Here is a 15,592-nt window from a genome sequence, read left to right on the forward strand (position 1 = left end):
AAAAGTGGTTAACATCTCATGATGTCAAAGAATGCAAGAACCCAGACCAGCTTCCAATCATTTGCAAAACACTTTTGCTGTGGAACTGGTATTTAATAACAGTTGAGGAATTTTTGAAAGAGGGATGCTTAATATTTATTTATTTTTTCTATTAACTTCTAGCATCCACATTATTCTCTAGGAAGGAGCTCTGCAGCTTACCTGCATGTTGTGTGGAAAAAAATCATTGCTTTTTTTTGTTTATTTGATTTTTGTTTGTTTGTTTGTTTTTGTTTTGGACCTGATGCTTAGTACTCTCTTTGGATTCTTACTGTACTGGAAAAAAGTGAACAGTCATTTCTTATTTATGCTTTTCATGCCATGTATAGTACAACTCTGTTGTATTTCCTGTCTCTTTTGCATAAGAAATGATTGAACCTTGTCACCACCGTATCAACTGCTTTTCTTGGCAAACATCATTTATACTTCAGTACTGTCTTAACAGTACAGATGTTCTTGTTCTGTCAGTCCAGTTCATCTGCTGTCTTTCTACAAGTCTTGGTCTGTGTAGGGAAAATAGTATACCTAAAGAATTCTTTACTGTCACCATAATGGCTATAAGAAAGAAGTGTCAATATAAAAAATAAAGGACTAGAAAAACATCTTCAGTTTGATTCCTCATGTCAGTCTCTTTTGTCCTAGAGTCCATCTTTTTTCATTTCAACAATTTTAGTGATGGATGTATGTATGGATGTCCTATCCCTGGAAGTGATCAAGGCCGGGTTGTATGGGGCTTTGAGCAGCCTGGTCTGGTGGGAGGTGTCTCTGCCCATGGCAGTGACTTGGAACTGGATGGTCTTTAAGGGGTTGGATGATGTTCCAATTCAAACCATTTGGTGATTCTATGTATTCCTGAAATGCAGTCTTAAGAAACAGGCACTGGAAAATGAAGATTTCCCCTCTCAACTAAATATCCTAAGTGGTGATATATGGCATAGCTCAGTTACTATCACTTGAAATTTAGTAATAACTTTAGGACCATCTTACGTGTTTGTTTTTACATATGCCATAGACTAAAATGTGTAAATACAATACCGTAAGTATAAACTCCTTTGTTGTACTTGCAAAAGTATATGCAATGCAAGCTAACTTCGAAATATGTGAGCAAACAGTTAGGTGAAACTTACTTATACAAATGAAGGATTAAAACATTGCATTGTTTGTAGAAGTGATTTTAAAACTGTGAAAAGCATATGGTTGCAGAATAATAATACGTGGAAAACAATCTTGTGATGTTCTTTCAGAAGTCATGAAAGTATTGAATGTTATTGAGGAAACTCAATGTTTGCTCCTCATGAACAGTAAAATTGTCTTATTAACTGTTTTTAATATGTTTTGATGTGTCTTCCCTGAAAAATGATTTCTTGGTCCTTTCTGTACTTACTTTGAAAAGAAGGCTCTCTATTTGTTTTTTTTTTTTTTTTTTTTTTTTTTTTTTTCCTGATCATTAGTTTGTTTGATTACATGCTATGGCATAATTGTCTGAAGTGTTCCTCTACACTACTGTTCAAATGCTACTACTCTACATAAGCTCCTGAAATTGCTCCATGAGTACTGTTCTTAGGATACTTTAAGCTGTGGGAAGAGAATAACTACTGTCATTGGATTCAAGTGGCTTAACTGGTTTGACTATAACCCCATTGCAAGAATATTTCCTGTGGGCATTTGCAGAGGTGATGTGGAGTTGCATAAGGGAGTAGCTTCTCTCCCTTGGTTGACATAGCTGATGAAAGAATTAAAGATCCTGCTCTGTAAATTTGCCTCTGGGCGTATCAGTGAGAAGCTCTAGAATCAGCACAGTAAACTGACTTGAAGGTGCTGCTGTTCAGTTTTATTACAAAACCTTCAAAAAATACAGATCATGTATAATAAAAATTACTTGAAAGGCCCCTAAAATCTACATGGGGAAATATCTCTTTAAAATGCATCTAATGGATCAGTTTTAACTATATGAAAGTATGCATTTTAAGATGTATTTAGGATAATGTGTTCTTTGGAATTTTAGGGGAAAATGCAAGAATTGTCTTTTAACATTTGATTTGCTTTGTGAAGAATTCATAGATGTGATGTCAAGTTATGAGGTACAGAAAATATGTATACTAAACTAAGGAAAGTATGTGCAACAAGTTTGAATTTCAGAAATAAAATTATCTGTTGACTTGCTTCCATTTTTGTCAATACAGAAGACTGGGATAGTTCCAAAGGCTGTTGAAAGTGAAACTTGTAACAGTCTTTGGTTCATTGGATAATGGCCCTCTCAGATGAAAGGCGTAAGTTAAGAAATAATAAAATCCCACAGCACATATAGTAGTTCTACTTTCTATAGAATAGTAGAACCTATTTCATTAACCTCGCTGAGTTTGTGGTGTTTATAGGTTTAAAAAATAGTTACTTAAATTTATAATACATTTTAATTTATTTAATTTACTCTTTAATTTTTACTATGTAAAAATCTATTTGGAAACACGTATAAGATTCTAAGGAAATCCTCCAAAGTAGACAGAATCTTCATTGTGATTATTCTGACTGCTTATAAAAGCATGAGAAGATAATTATGTGTCTGCTGCCAACAGAAACTGTAACAATGAGTGGTGTTTAAAATGTTTAAAAAAAACCCAATGTTGATTATGTGTCTTTCTTACAGACTAGGTGAAATTAGCTGTACAAAATCGGTATTTTAAAACTATTGAGCAGGAAACAAAATGAAGATCAGCAGCAGGTGGCAGTGCTAGCAAGATCTCTATTTTTGATGTGTGTTATCAGCCACGGTTTTGGATAGTGTCAGCTATTCAGCAAAAAGTAAGTTAAATACCACAGAATAAGCAAATTCTTGTGACTTTTTTTTTTTTTCAAAATAATAATGGGAATTTGACCACAGCATTGTTTCAAGTGTTTTTTCCTACTGAAAATGTGGAGTAGATTTTATGAACTTATTTTCCTAAGAAAAAAAGGTATTTTATTGCATAAGATAGCAAGCTTATTTTGTGCTTGCTTTGAGGTAGAATTGTGAATTATTATATGTGATTTATATACGAGTAGATAGTGAAAGGAAAAAAATACAATAAATATGGCTATAAAGTTTCAGAGATGCAAACAGAACAGTTCATGGTAATTTTAATGCCATTATTACAGATTTTTCATATCCCTGCTAATGCAATGCTTTTTGTCAAAGCTCAAGAAGGTGTTGACATTTTAAAGAGCATTTACTAAAACAGTTTGTCTTAAAGAACATATTTTGGCTTCCCCTCATTTTGTTATGCTAAATTACATTTATTCATTTAATTACAGGATAAATTGCTAAGCTTGTTTATTCATTTTTACTTTAATTGGCCCTTGGTGCAATTTACAGCTATTTATGGCAGCTTTAACTTCCACCAACAGTTAGCATCTCGCAAGGAGCTCCACAGCTTAAGATGATACTGCTGAGATTCCATGTGCTTAAGTTTCTCCTGCTGGTTCACCTAAAAATCATTCCAGCAGTAGGGAATGGCAGGATCCTACATGCAGAGGGCATAAGACTGGTTGTAGCTGATAACTGTCTTCCCAGCATCCTGGTTTCAGCTGGGATAGAATTAATTTTCTTAATAGTGTCATAAGTGAGACCACGCAATTTTCTGGTCTATCAAAAATATTTTATTAATTAGGAAAGCAGGCACAAGCAAAACAGCGCTGGGTGGCCAGGGAGTCTCCGCTCTGCCACGGCACGCAACTTCCCTTTTTTTCGCGTCGCTGTTTTATAGCACCCAGGTTCCGGCTTGTCAAGACCTGTTGAATCTCTTGAGGCTGCGCAGTCCATTGTTGGGGGTCGTCGCTCCTCTCTCAGTGTTCACGCGTTGTGCTCGTGCTCAGGAAAGGGGGTAGTGAAGCGGCAAACAGGATGCCTTGGGGTAGTGAAGCGGCAAACAGGATGCCTTGCGACCACAGAGTCTTTATTTCATCAAGGATGTTTGCCCAGCACCCCCTTCCCCACTATCTACTTTCTTAATCCTCCCCCTTAGCAAGGCCATAAATTGTGAAACCTTATCTTCTCAGCAAATTCTCTGCATTCCTTTTAGAGACAATGAACAAACACCCGCTAATTTATCACAATCCCTCCTTTTTCTTTTTCTAACAAATTTTGTTCATTGAATTTCTGAAGCACTAGTTTGCTCAACATTAAGGTTTCTGTGTCATCTTCCTCTTGTTCAAGAGATTCATATTTGGTGTGTATAAGCATAAGGTGAGCTGCCTCTAATCGGCCTTTTACAATCACGATTACTCGATTAAATATGCATGGTCCAAAAGTTAATGCTAATATAAGCAGCAGCAAAGGTCCTGTTAAAGTTGATAGTAGTGTGGTAAGCCAAGGTGAGTAATTAAACCAGGATTCATACCAATTCTGGCGGGCTTCATTTTCCCTTTTTCGTTTTTCCAACCCTTCTCTCAATTTGGTCATTGTGTCCCTCACTACTCCAGTGTGATCAGCATATACACAACACTCCTCTCGTAGGGCTGCACACAGTCCTCCTTGCTGTAGGAAAAGCAGATCTAATCCCCTACGATTTTGTAGTACTACTTCAGATAAGGATCGCACAGATTTCTCTAAAGCTGATATAGATTGCTCGATACGGGCCAAATCCTCATCTACAGCAATGCGTAGAGAAGTAAATTCTTGGCTTTGTCTTACCAGAGAGGTAATTCCAGTTCCGGCTCCTGCAGCCCCCAGAATCATCAGAGTGGCTAAAGTAACAGCTGTAATAGGCTCTCTCCTCCTTAAGTGATTTTTTTGCCATAGCATGTTGGATGTACGTATACTCCTCAGAATGGTAAAGAATCCTAGGTATAATTACTACCTGTACACAAAAATCATGTGAAGAATTAAACAATTTTAAAGATAGACATGGTGTTACCCCTAAAGACGAACATACCCATCTAGTGTTCTTTGCAGGAATTAACCAGTTATGTGACTGATACCCATTTTCAGTAATATTACATAAATCCTTTTTCCCTTTTGGAACTGTCCCTACGCATCTACCTTTTCCCGTAACCTGAGTTAGCGTTATCCCAACCTCCTGTCCCCAGCTACATTTGTAGGGACTAGTTTCGTTCGAATACTCAGGGGTCCCCATATCCCCTATTGCTTCGTAGTACGGAGGCCTAATACTAATACACAGCCAACACCCTCTTGTTACGTCCGGGTTGGTTTGATTAAGCACTTGGAAACTAGCATTTATGACTTTCCACATGCCACTTATAGGGGCAACCATATCTCCCTCGGTAACACTAGGGAATTAGGTCAGAGAGGATGCTGTTTCGGTCACACTCATGCTTTTGCTAGATTGTGTGTGGTGGGGCATCGTATAAAGTGGTCCCAAACTTCGGTTGGACCCCATGGGTCGCGGTGCCTCTGGTAGCCTATTTTTCTTAATTAGAATAAATCCTCCTCTGTCGCCCCCATGCTCATAATATCGTATTCCCCAAGTTCTTCCAAAAATCCATCCCTGATCCATAGGGTTAGTTACATTTATCCATAAAAACGTGCAATTTCCCCAACGAGGGGAGCCCCACGAATCCCCCTTGCTACTCTGCGGTTTAAACAGCCCTTAGGTCCAAACTGGACAGCTAAATATTTGTCTTTTTCCCCACCTGGATTCCATGCTGAAGCAATAGTCTCACATCCCCAGGAAGCGCAAAAATACTGAGCTGGGGCATTACAGTAACCTTTTCCTGGATGGGAGGCTGGACAAAGATAGAAATCTGATCGATTATTGCACGGTTCTACGGTTGTTATTTTGCAAAGGTCTGTCTTAAAACTGGGGGCACCAGCCGTAATGATTTGTTGTACCATAGTGGTGTCTTCCCCTCTTATCAGACTCCACTGGAAAGGCTGGTGTGGGTGGTGTTGAGTCGCTATGCAGGAGGTGATCACTGCGAGGACCCCTAAATACCAATAGGAATGGCCGAGACTCATTTTTCCCCACTAATTCACTCCTCTGCCTTGCTCGTCAGTTGGATTGCAACCAACTACGAGGTCTTAGTTCTTCTCGGCAGCAGTAGTGTTCTTCAGGGGAGGGCCTTTGCCTTAACCCACAATACTTATCGGGTCCGTCGCAAGGTGAGCTTCAGGTCCTCAGTTCCCGGAGTAACCTCCCACTTTTCATCGCGGATGGGTCCCTTAATGCGGCTGGCATGTGTCCATCCCTTTTTCGCAGTTCGAACAGCAGTTTCTGTAGTGAGCAGAACAACATAGGGACCTTCCCATTGTGGTGTCAGTGAAACTTCTTTCCATATCTTTGCCAGGACTTTATCTCCCGGTCGTATTTTATGTATTGTCATGTCCAGCGGGGGACGCTGTGCAACTAGGCCCTTTTTCTGCAGTTCCTTGCGCCTATTCATTAATTGTATTAGATAGGGTTTTAATTGGGCATCTTGCAGATGGGGGTGATCAGGGGGTACTTCCAAATCATAAGGCATGACATACAGCATTTCAAAGGGCGAGATTCCCAGATCGGTCCTGGGTTGGGTGCGTATATTTAGCAAAGCTAGTGGCAAGCATTTTATCCAGGAAGTCTTTGTTTCTAGCATCAGCTTAGTCAGTTGCCTTTTAATTTCCCCATTCATTCGTTCTACTTTTCCTGAACTTTGAGGATGCCAGGGAGTACGATATTCCCAATTGATTCTCAAAGCTTTCATAGTATCACGGGATATCTTAGATACAAAATGTGGTCCCCTGTCAGAGTCAATTGTTTCCACAATCCCATATCGGGGAATTATATTTTCTAACAATATTCTCACCACAGTTTGTGCAGTAGCTCTTGCCGTAGGAAATACTTCAACAAAATTAGTGAAGTGGTCTATAATGACCAGTAAATATTTATATCTTCCTGTTTTTGGAAGTTCAGTGAAGACCAATTGAATTTTTGCAAAAGGTCGGTGAGCCAATTCCCGTCCACCGGGAACTCTTCTCCGCATGTGCTGGGCATTTACCCTACGGCAAGTTATGCAGTCATTCACAATTCTTTTTGCTATGTTATATACCCCTATACACATGTAATTTGTAGCAAATTGATCTACCAACGCCTGAGTACCCCAGTGTGTACGCTCATGTAGTCTCCGTAGCACCCTCAGAGCCATTGCTTTCGGTATTACCTTACGCCCATCGGTAAGGACCCATTCTCCTTTTTCAGTTTCCCTTATTCCCATCTGTTTCATTTTCTGCTTTTCTACAGCAGTAAAGTAGAGCAATGGGAGCGGAATAGGCCCATTCGACCACAGCGATTGAGCTGGTCCACACTTGTAACAATTTTTATAAGGAGGTGTTTCTTTTTCAGAGCAGTTGCACTCTATTCCCTCGACTCCCCACTCGTTCCAGCAATCATAGCAGGGGAATTTCTTTAAATCCTTCCCCCTGCCGCAACTCGGACAGTCCGCCCTCTTAGCTATTTCATATACACACATGAGTGCTGCTCGTTTTGCCTCCTGGTCTGCCAAATTATTTCCCCCTAATTTGAGGGTTTGTTCCCTTCTGATGTCCCTTGACATGTACCACAGCAATGTTTTTTGGTTCCCTCACAGCTTGTAAAACTTGTATAATTAGTTCCTCGTGAATCAGTCCTTTTCCTTGAGAATTAATTAGTCCCCTTTCTTCCCATATTTTTCCAAATGTATGGATTATTCCATATGCATATTTTGAATCTGTATATATTGTTCCGCTTTTACTTTTTTAACAACTTTAGAGCCCTTAACATAGCATACAACTTGCAGGCCTGTGCTGACCAACTCGGACTCAAAGGGTCTGATTCTATTACCTCGAATGTTTTTGCGTTAACCAATGCGTATCCTGATTTTCTTTTACCTTTAATTACCCTTGAGGATCCATCCACGTATATCTGCTCCCCTGAGGGTAATTCCACATCTTCTAAGTCAGGTCTTATTTTTACCTGTTCTTCTATATTTCTAAGACAATCACGTTCGAGCTTCTCTCTCGATTCACCATAAAGAAATTGAGCAGGGTTCTGTACTGAGGTTGTTTCTAGTGTTAATTTGGGTGAAGATATCAAAATTCTTTCATATTTCAGCAGCCTTGCATCTGTGATGCACTTTTCAGCTTTTTGTTGCAGCACTCCACGTATATTGTGGGGGGATATAACCCTGATTTCTCCCCCAAACGTAATCTTTTGAGCTTCCTCCACTAATAGGGCAGCTGCCACCACAACTTGCAAACAGCTAGGCCAACCTCTACTAACGGGGTCTAGCAGTTTGGATAAATAGGCCACCGGTTTTTTTACTGTCTGCCCACTCTTGGGCAAGGACACCGTAGGCAGTCCCTTCGGTGCTATTCACAAACAGGAAAAATGGTTTCTTTAACTCTGGAAAACTCAAAACTGGTGGATGCATAAGTTCTTCCTTTAATTTCTCTAATTGCTCCTCATCATCTTTTGTCCATTTGAGTAATCCGTCCTTATTCAGCTTATTGTACAAAAATTTAACCTTCCCACTATAATCTTCTATCCATTGTCTACAGTATCCGGTCAGCCCTAGCAATTGTCGTACCTGTCTTTTAGTAGTTGGGGCTTTTATTCCTAGAATTCCTTTAACCCTTTCAGGATCTAATTTCTTCGTCCCTTTATTTAATAAATGACCTAAGTATTTTACTTCCTCTTCTACAAACTGCAACTTTGACTTTGAAACCTTTAATCCTTGTGACCCCAGAAAATTCAGCAAGCTGATACTTGCTTGTCTTACAGCATCCTCATCTTTTCCTGCTAGTAGCAGATCGTCCACATATTGAATCATTGTTGTGCCAGGTGTCCTGTTAAACTCTTGTAAAATTTGCTCCAGGGCCTGCCCAAACAGGTTTGGAGATTCCGTAAAACCCTGAGGCAAAACTGTCCACCTTAATTGTTGTTTTCTATGTGTATCTGGGTCTTCCCATTCGAATGCAAAATAGTCCCTAGATTTTTCGTCCAGGGGGCATGCCCAAAATGCATCTTTCAGATCAATTACGGTCGTCTGGATGCAGTTGGCTTAACAGGGTGTGTGGGTTTGCCACCACTGGGAACCTGGTAACGGTTCTTTTATTAATTTCCCTTAAGTCATGTACTAATCTATATTTACCGTCTTTCTTCTTTACTGGTAAGATGGGAGTGTTGAAAGAGGACATACAAGGCTCCAATAGCCCTTGCTGTAATAACCTTTGGATTTCGTGTTTTAACCCTCTCCTACCTTCTTCTGAAAGGGGGTATTGTTTCACCCTAATTGGTATTTCTGGTTTGTTTATGGTCACTTTAAAAGGTCTAATATTTAATTTTCCCACGCTCTCTGAGGTATACCAGACCCCAGGATCAATATTTGCTTTGTCTTCCACTCGAAGCGGGCACAGCTTAATTTCTAACCTTCTACCTATCACTTCTAACCCTATCCCTAACTCTATTATTAAGTCCCTACCTAACAAATTATATTCGGCCTCTGGTACTAGGAGCAGAGATCCCTTACCCACTTTAGAATCAGATTCAATGGTTACTTCTTTTATAACAGGGACCCCAAAAGGCTCCCCCTTTGCTCCAATCACTTGTACTTTTTCTGCAGAGGCCCTACATCCAGTGGGTAAGGTTTGGACTGTTGATCTTTCAGCCCCTGTATCTATGAGGAATTCTACTTCCTCACGCTGGGGACCTACTTTCAGTTTTATCAAGGGCTCGCTTTTATCTCGGGTCCCCAGCAAATAGAGCCCCTGACACCCCTATTCACTCTTAAACATCTTCTCATCTTCCTTTCTTTGTCTGCACTCCCTTTCATGTGACCCCTTTTATTACAGTAAAAGCAAATCACATTTCTTTGTTCCTGGCCACTCTTTTCTTCCTTTCTGAATTTCCCATTCGTGGACCGAACCCTCAATTCGGCCCGACTCCTCTCTGTCCCTCTCGTACCGCTGCCACCATCATACGTACTTGTTTCCGCTCCTTCTCATCCTCCCTACGAACATTCTGTGCTTCCCTCAGGAGTTCATCCAACCCTTTGTCCTGTCAATCCTCTATTTTTTCTAATTTTCTCCTAATGTCTATCCATGATTTTGCTACAAACTGGGCCTTGAGCAACGCCTCCCCAACCGGGGTTCCAGGATCTAAGCCACTGTATAGCTGCAAGTTTTTTCACAGTCTTTCTAACCATTCTGTCGGGGTTTCATCCTTCTTTTGTTGCTCATTGAAGGCTTTATTTATATTTTGTCCTCTAGGGACCAATTCCCTTATTCCTTGAATTATAATAGTTCTCAGGTCTTGCATGTGACCTCTATGTACGGGATCTTGATTATTCCAATTTGGCGGCTGCACTGGCCATTTAATATCTGCAGCTGGGCCTTGTTGGTGCTGCTGATCCCAAATTCGCATACCAGCACGCCTAACCATTCCTCTCTCCTCTGATGTAAAGAGGATTCCCAGGATAGATTGTAATCCTTCCCAGGTATATGTATTTGGACCCAAGAATTGATCCACTCTCTCGGCTACTCCCAGTGGGTCCTCTAATAAATTTCCCATCTCCTTCTAAAATCTCTGACATCCCCTGAATTAAGGGAACAGCCACGTACCCCATTCCTGGCTGGGGTCCTCCCATTGCTATTTCCTGCAGGGGATATAATCCTTCCTTTAGGTCAGATTTTTGACTTCTTGTCCTGCTTCTTGTTACTGGCCCTTGTGCTTCATGATCTGATTCTGATTCTCCTGATACTGTTGACTCAGGGGGTCCATTAAGGACGGGGGCCATTGGTGCAGGCGGTGGAACATAGGGTGGGGGTAGTGCTGGAACTTCTAAGTCTTTCCTCTTTTTATCCCGCCCTCCTTTTTCTTTTAGAGGGTATAATTGCGTCCTCATATCTGAATTTATCCAGAGGTGCGCATACTCACTTTCCTCCGGGCTAAAGGGCTCCCTGGAGTTTACGTAAATATTTAAGGCTTGGCATATCCAATCCTCGAAAGAGCCAAATGGGGGCCAGAAAACGCTGTCCCCTTTTATGGGCTTATTGCCCATACTTCAATACAATAATAAATCATTTTAACTTTGCTCTTTCCCCGCCTAGAAGGGGAATCACTCCAATGTTTAATCATTATTCCTAACGGACTATCAGAGGGAATAGAGGGTATCCCTATACCACTAGATTCCCTTCCGATGAGGCCAGAAGGCTTACTTTTCTTCTGCCCCATCTTCCGGAACACCTTCACTCACACACACACAAAATGCTTCCTCCTTTTTGTGGCCCAGTCCCTCGTGGGATATGGGAACCGCACTACCGAGGGGTCCACACTCGCTTCGTCCGCACTTGGACGTCTCGTATGTTGTGTTCCGGGATTCCCAACCCCAACCGAATGGATCACCGGCCTATACTTACCCACCCCGTGGGTCTTCGTTCGGTCTTTGTGCACAAAGATTGCTTGGGGTTACCGGTTTTTATTTGCTTGTGCCTAATTTTAGGATTCGTCAGTGAAGGGCTCGAGTGAGGCTTTCCGTTTCAGGGGCCGCCGAAACCGGTGGGGTGCCTCCCCCGAAAGGATCCCCAGTCAATCCGCCTTCATCCGATGTCATGGCACCAAAATTGTCATAAGTGAGACCACGCAATTTTCTGGTCTACCAAAAATATTTTATTAATTAGTAAGCAGGCACAAGCAAAACAGCGCTGGGTGGCCAGGGAGTCTCTGCTCCGCCACGGCACGCAACTTCCCTTTTTTTCGCGTCGCTGTTTTATAGCATCCAAGTTCTGGCTTGTCAAGACCTGTTGAATCTCTTGAGGCTGCGCAGTCCATTGTTGGGGGTCGTCGCTCCTCTCTCAGTGTTCACGCGTTGTGCTCGTGCTCAGGAAAGGGGGTAGTGAAGCGGCAAACAGGATGCCTTGCGACCACAGAGTCTTTATTTCATCAAGGATGTTTGCCCAGCACCCCCTTCCCCACTATCTACTTTCTTAATCCTCCCCCTTAACAAGGCCATAAATTGTGAAACCTTATCTTCTCAGCAAATTCTCTGCATTCCTTTTAGAGACAATGAACAAACACCGCTAATTTATCACAATAGTAGCTGGTATGGTGCTGTGTTTTTGGATTTTTTGATGAAAATAGTAGTGATAACATACCAATGTTTTAGTTGTTGCAGAGCAGTGCTCGCACACAGCCCAGGACTTTTCATCTTCTGGTGCTGCCCTGCCAGCGAGGAGGCTGGGGGTGCACAAGGAGCTGCGAGGAGACAGAACCAGGATAGCTGGCCCAGACTGGCCAGAGGGATGTCCCATGCCCATATGGTGTCATGGTCAGCAATAAAAAGCTGGGGTAAACGAGGAAGGGCAGGATGTCAGAGTGGTGGTATTTGTCTTCCCAAAAAATCACTCTATGTGATGATAAGCCCTGTTTATGCTCGGAGTGGCTGACACCTGCCTGCTGATGGGAAAGCAGCAAATGTATTCGTTCTTGGCTTTGCTTGTGCATGCAGCTTTTGCTTTACCTAGTGAATTGCCTTATCTCAACCTATGAGCGTCTTGCTTTTTTCCCTTTCCTATTCTCTCCGCCATCCCACCTGGGGAGAGTGAGCGAAGGGCTGTGTGGGGCTGAGCTGCCTACGGTCAAACCACAAGACCCAGGGCACAATTCTCAAGCATTGTTATGAGGTTTCCATAAGAAGCCTGCTGTACATTGGTAAAGTGTGCTCCTTAAATCAGAAAAGGGATACTGCTGCATCAGTAGCTAAAACCTTAGAGTGTCCGCCAAACGGAGCTCAGAACATTATATTCAGAAGTTATGGGCCCTCCTATCACACTGATGCAAAGTCAAGGTATTATTTATTTTAGTGTAGTTTCATGGTAAGAAGTGAATCAGGTCTTGTTGGACAGTTTATTTCTGATCTGTGTAATCATAATGCTTCCTGATGTGGTCAAGTGTATGATGAACCATCAAGTCTGCCTTGAGCCTGCCTTTTCTAGTATAGAAAGAAGGTAGGAGAAACTAAGAGGAAAATATGTAATATAGAAAAATATTGTGTCTAAGTTGCAGTATTTCAAGGTTTTCATAGAGTGTCGACAGACCTTTAATACTCTGCTTGAATTCAAATTGTCTTAGTAGTTTTTAGTAGATGACATTAACGTAGTTAGCAATGAGCAGAGTTTAAGAGGCTTGTTGCATCTTTTAGAGAAGAAAAACTGTTAAGTAAGTCAGTGTCTTACAGATGATCCATTTTTCAGTAAAACTTGGCCACTGTACCTTGAAATATAGGGCTTTATCAACTCTGGCCTTTGGTAATCTATGTTTTAAATTAAGCACAACTCTTTCAAATCAATATAATGAATTGATTTGTCCACATTTCAAGCAGGACTGCTTTCTTTGGATTTTTGGTATTGAATTTGGCACTGCAGTTAAGGCATCTTTTCTGTATAATTAAATCTATATTGTTGGCTTCTTCACTGATTTGAAAACTGAGTTTAAAAGGCAGTAATGTAAGGTACACAAAAAAAATGCAAATGTATTACTTTTTTATTTTTTAAGATACAGAGATACTCTTTCATGAAATATAACAAATGAGGAAGCAGGTATGCTGTGTTTTCATTAAAGCTATTTTCAGTTGTTTAACTAAATAGCTGGAAAATTGATGTTGCATTTAAGGAATGCCAAGGTTTACACAGAAATATTTAGTTATTTCAGTCAGCACTTCTTGTTTTTTTACCCATTTCTTTAGTGCTGTTTTCAACCAGGCAAAGGGTGCGCCTAGACCGCCTTGTAGGTGCTCCTCAGCTTTTATACGGTATCTCTGTATTATTAAATTCTTAACTTGCAGCAGCAAAACTCACCTAAAGAGCAAAGTTAAACTGGCTGGTTATCAGTACAGCTCCAGATAGACTGTTGCCTACCTTGAACTAGGTGATGTGAAAGCTATGTTACTGTAACGATGCTATGTGTGGTGCACTGTGTATTGAAGTGGTGCTTGGGAATGATTAGAGAAGTTGAGATAAAGGAGGAATAAAATGCAAACAGACCATTATGTATAGGAGAGGAAACAGATGTATGGACAATATATTTCAAATAGGACATTGGAGGACAATATATCTCAAACTGGACATTGGAACACAAGATAAAGAAATAATTAGCAAAAACCAGTCCTTGCGGTTAGGAAGAAAGCCAACTCAGCAGAATCCTGACCAAGGGTGAAAAGTACACTGTGAGGAAGACTTATGGCCTTCCTCTCTGAGACCACCACCCACAGCCCGACGACCACTGCCCAGAATTGATGAGAGGATCTGCGCAGATGCAGGACACAAAAAACTAATTAGCATGAGAGCGAGAGTAGGCGGGGTTAGATAATGAATATGTATAGGCGTTAATAAAATATTCATCACTCTGCTGTATAATTTGGGATGGCTTTTTCACTTCAGGTATGCACGATAGGTGGAGAGATCCCCCGTGCATCCAGCGCTGCAATAAAGAATATACCACTTAAAGAAGTTGGATTTCTGATTCTTTGAATCAGGAAAGCATGAGAGTTTAGATGTTAGAGTGCCTATTCATGTCAAGGAAATCACGAGCAATAACAGTGTACAGAAATCAGTGCAAAATTAATAGTTAATCAGGACAGTTTGTTTGCATGCAGATTTGAAGGGGTGAAGTGAGGGGAGGTATTACAAATATGAGAATTGTTACATATGCAAATTAGCATCAAAGCCCGAGAGTCTCAGTCAATAGAGGGTGCTCTTGAGACTGGAGATAAAAAACAATGGATCAGTCCAATTTCTGAGGATGCAAAAGAACCTCTCACATAAAAGGATCTGATATGTAAACAATTCAGTTTTTAATATTATATATGTGCCGGTTCAATTTTATAATAAAATACAAGGTTTCAGATACAAAAGCTACAGAGTACTTATTTACCTGATTTTGTATACGGTAGTGATACCAAGAACATGTGTACATATATATGTACATATAGAGGAATTGATGCTTTTTTTCTTCCAATAAAGCAAGTAGAATAGGCTAAAAGATAGCAAATCAAAAATATAAAAATACAGTGTGTATTTCTATATATACATATACACATAGATACAATATGCATTTTCTTTAGATGCAGATAATAGTTCTGAATTTGTCATCTGAATTTAAAGTTAGTCTTAAATGTATACAGAATCTGTACAGTTCCTGAGCTTATGTGTGAATTAGTTGATCTTTGTAAAAGCTAAATAATATTTTGTTTTTGAAATGGCAGTTCAGATGGTTTGTTTAATTGAAAACTGACACAAAACAGTACTTGTCAGGGAAACCCTTTAATCTCATTACTATGGAGGAGCCATTTGCAGGAATGGAAAAGGATAAAAACAAGTTAAAGTACCATTTAGTAGTACCTAAGTAGAATATTTGGGTAATCTCTAATTATGTTTAAAAAGCACAAAGAAAATTAATGTAGGTATTTGCATTGATTACAAGGAGACTTTAGGATATGTTTTTACTGAGGAGAGGTGTTTGGTTTAAAAAAAAAAAAGGCATAAACAATAATTACTGAATGTTCACTGAAAAAAAAATTGTTATACAGAAAAGAAATTCAAATACTTTATAGG

General features: G+C 40.4%; 1 long non-coding RNA gene across 1 annotated transcript in view; it reads left to right on the top strand.

Moving 5' to 3' along the window:
* The window catches only part of LOC126913645 (uncharacterized), a 47,450-nt gene that overhangs the window by 9,946 nt on the left and 21,912 nt on the right, over positions 1-15,592 (top strand). The window contains exon 2 of the long non-coding RNA XR_007709295.1: positions 2,684-2,838. This is a non-coding gene — a long non-coding RNA (uncharacterized LOC126913645). The remainder of the gene's footprint in view (positions 1-2,683; positions 2,839-15,592) is intronic.

This window comes from Cygnus atratus, chromosome Z (genome assembly GCF_013377495.2).
Source record: "Cygnus atratus isolate AKBS03 ecotype Queensland, Australia chromosome Z, CAtr_DNAZoo_HiC_assembly, whole genome shotgun sequence".
Classification (NCBI taxonomy): domain Eukaryota; kingdom Metazoa; phylum Chordata; class Aves; order Anseriformes; family Anatidae; genus Cygnus; species Cygnus atratus.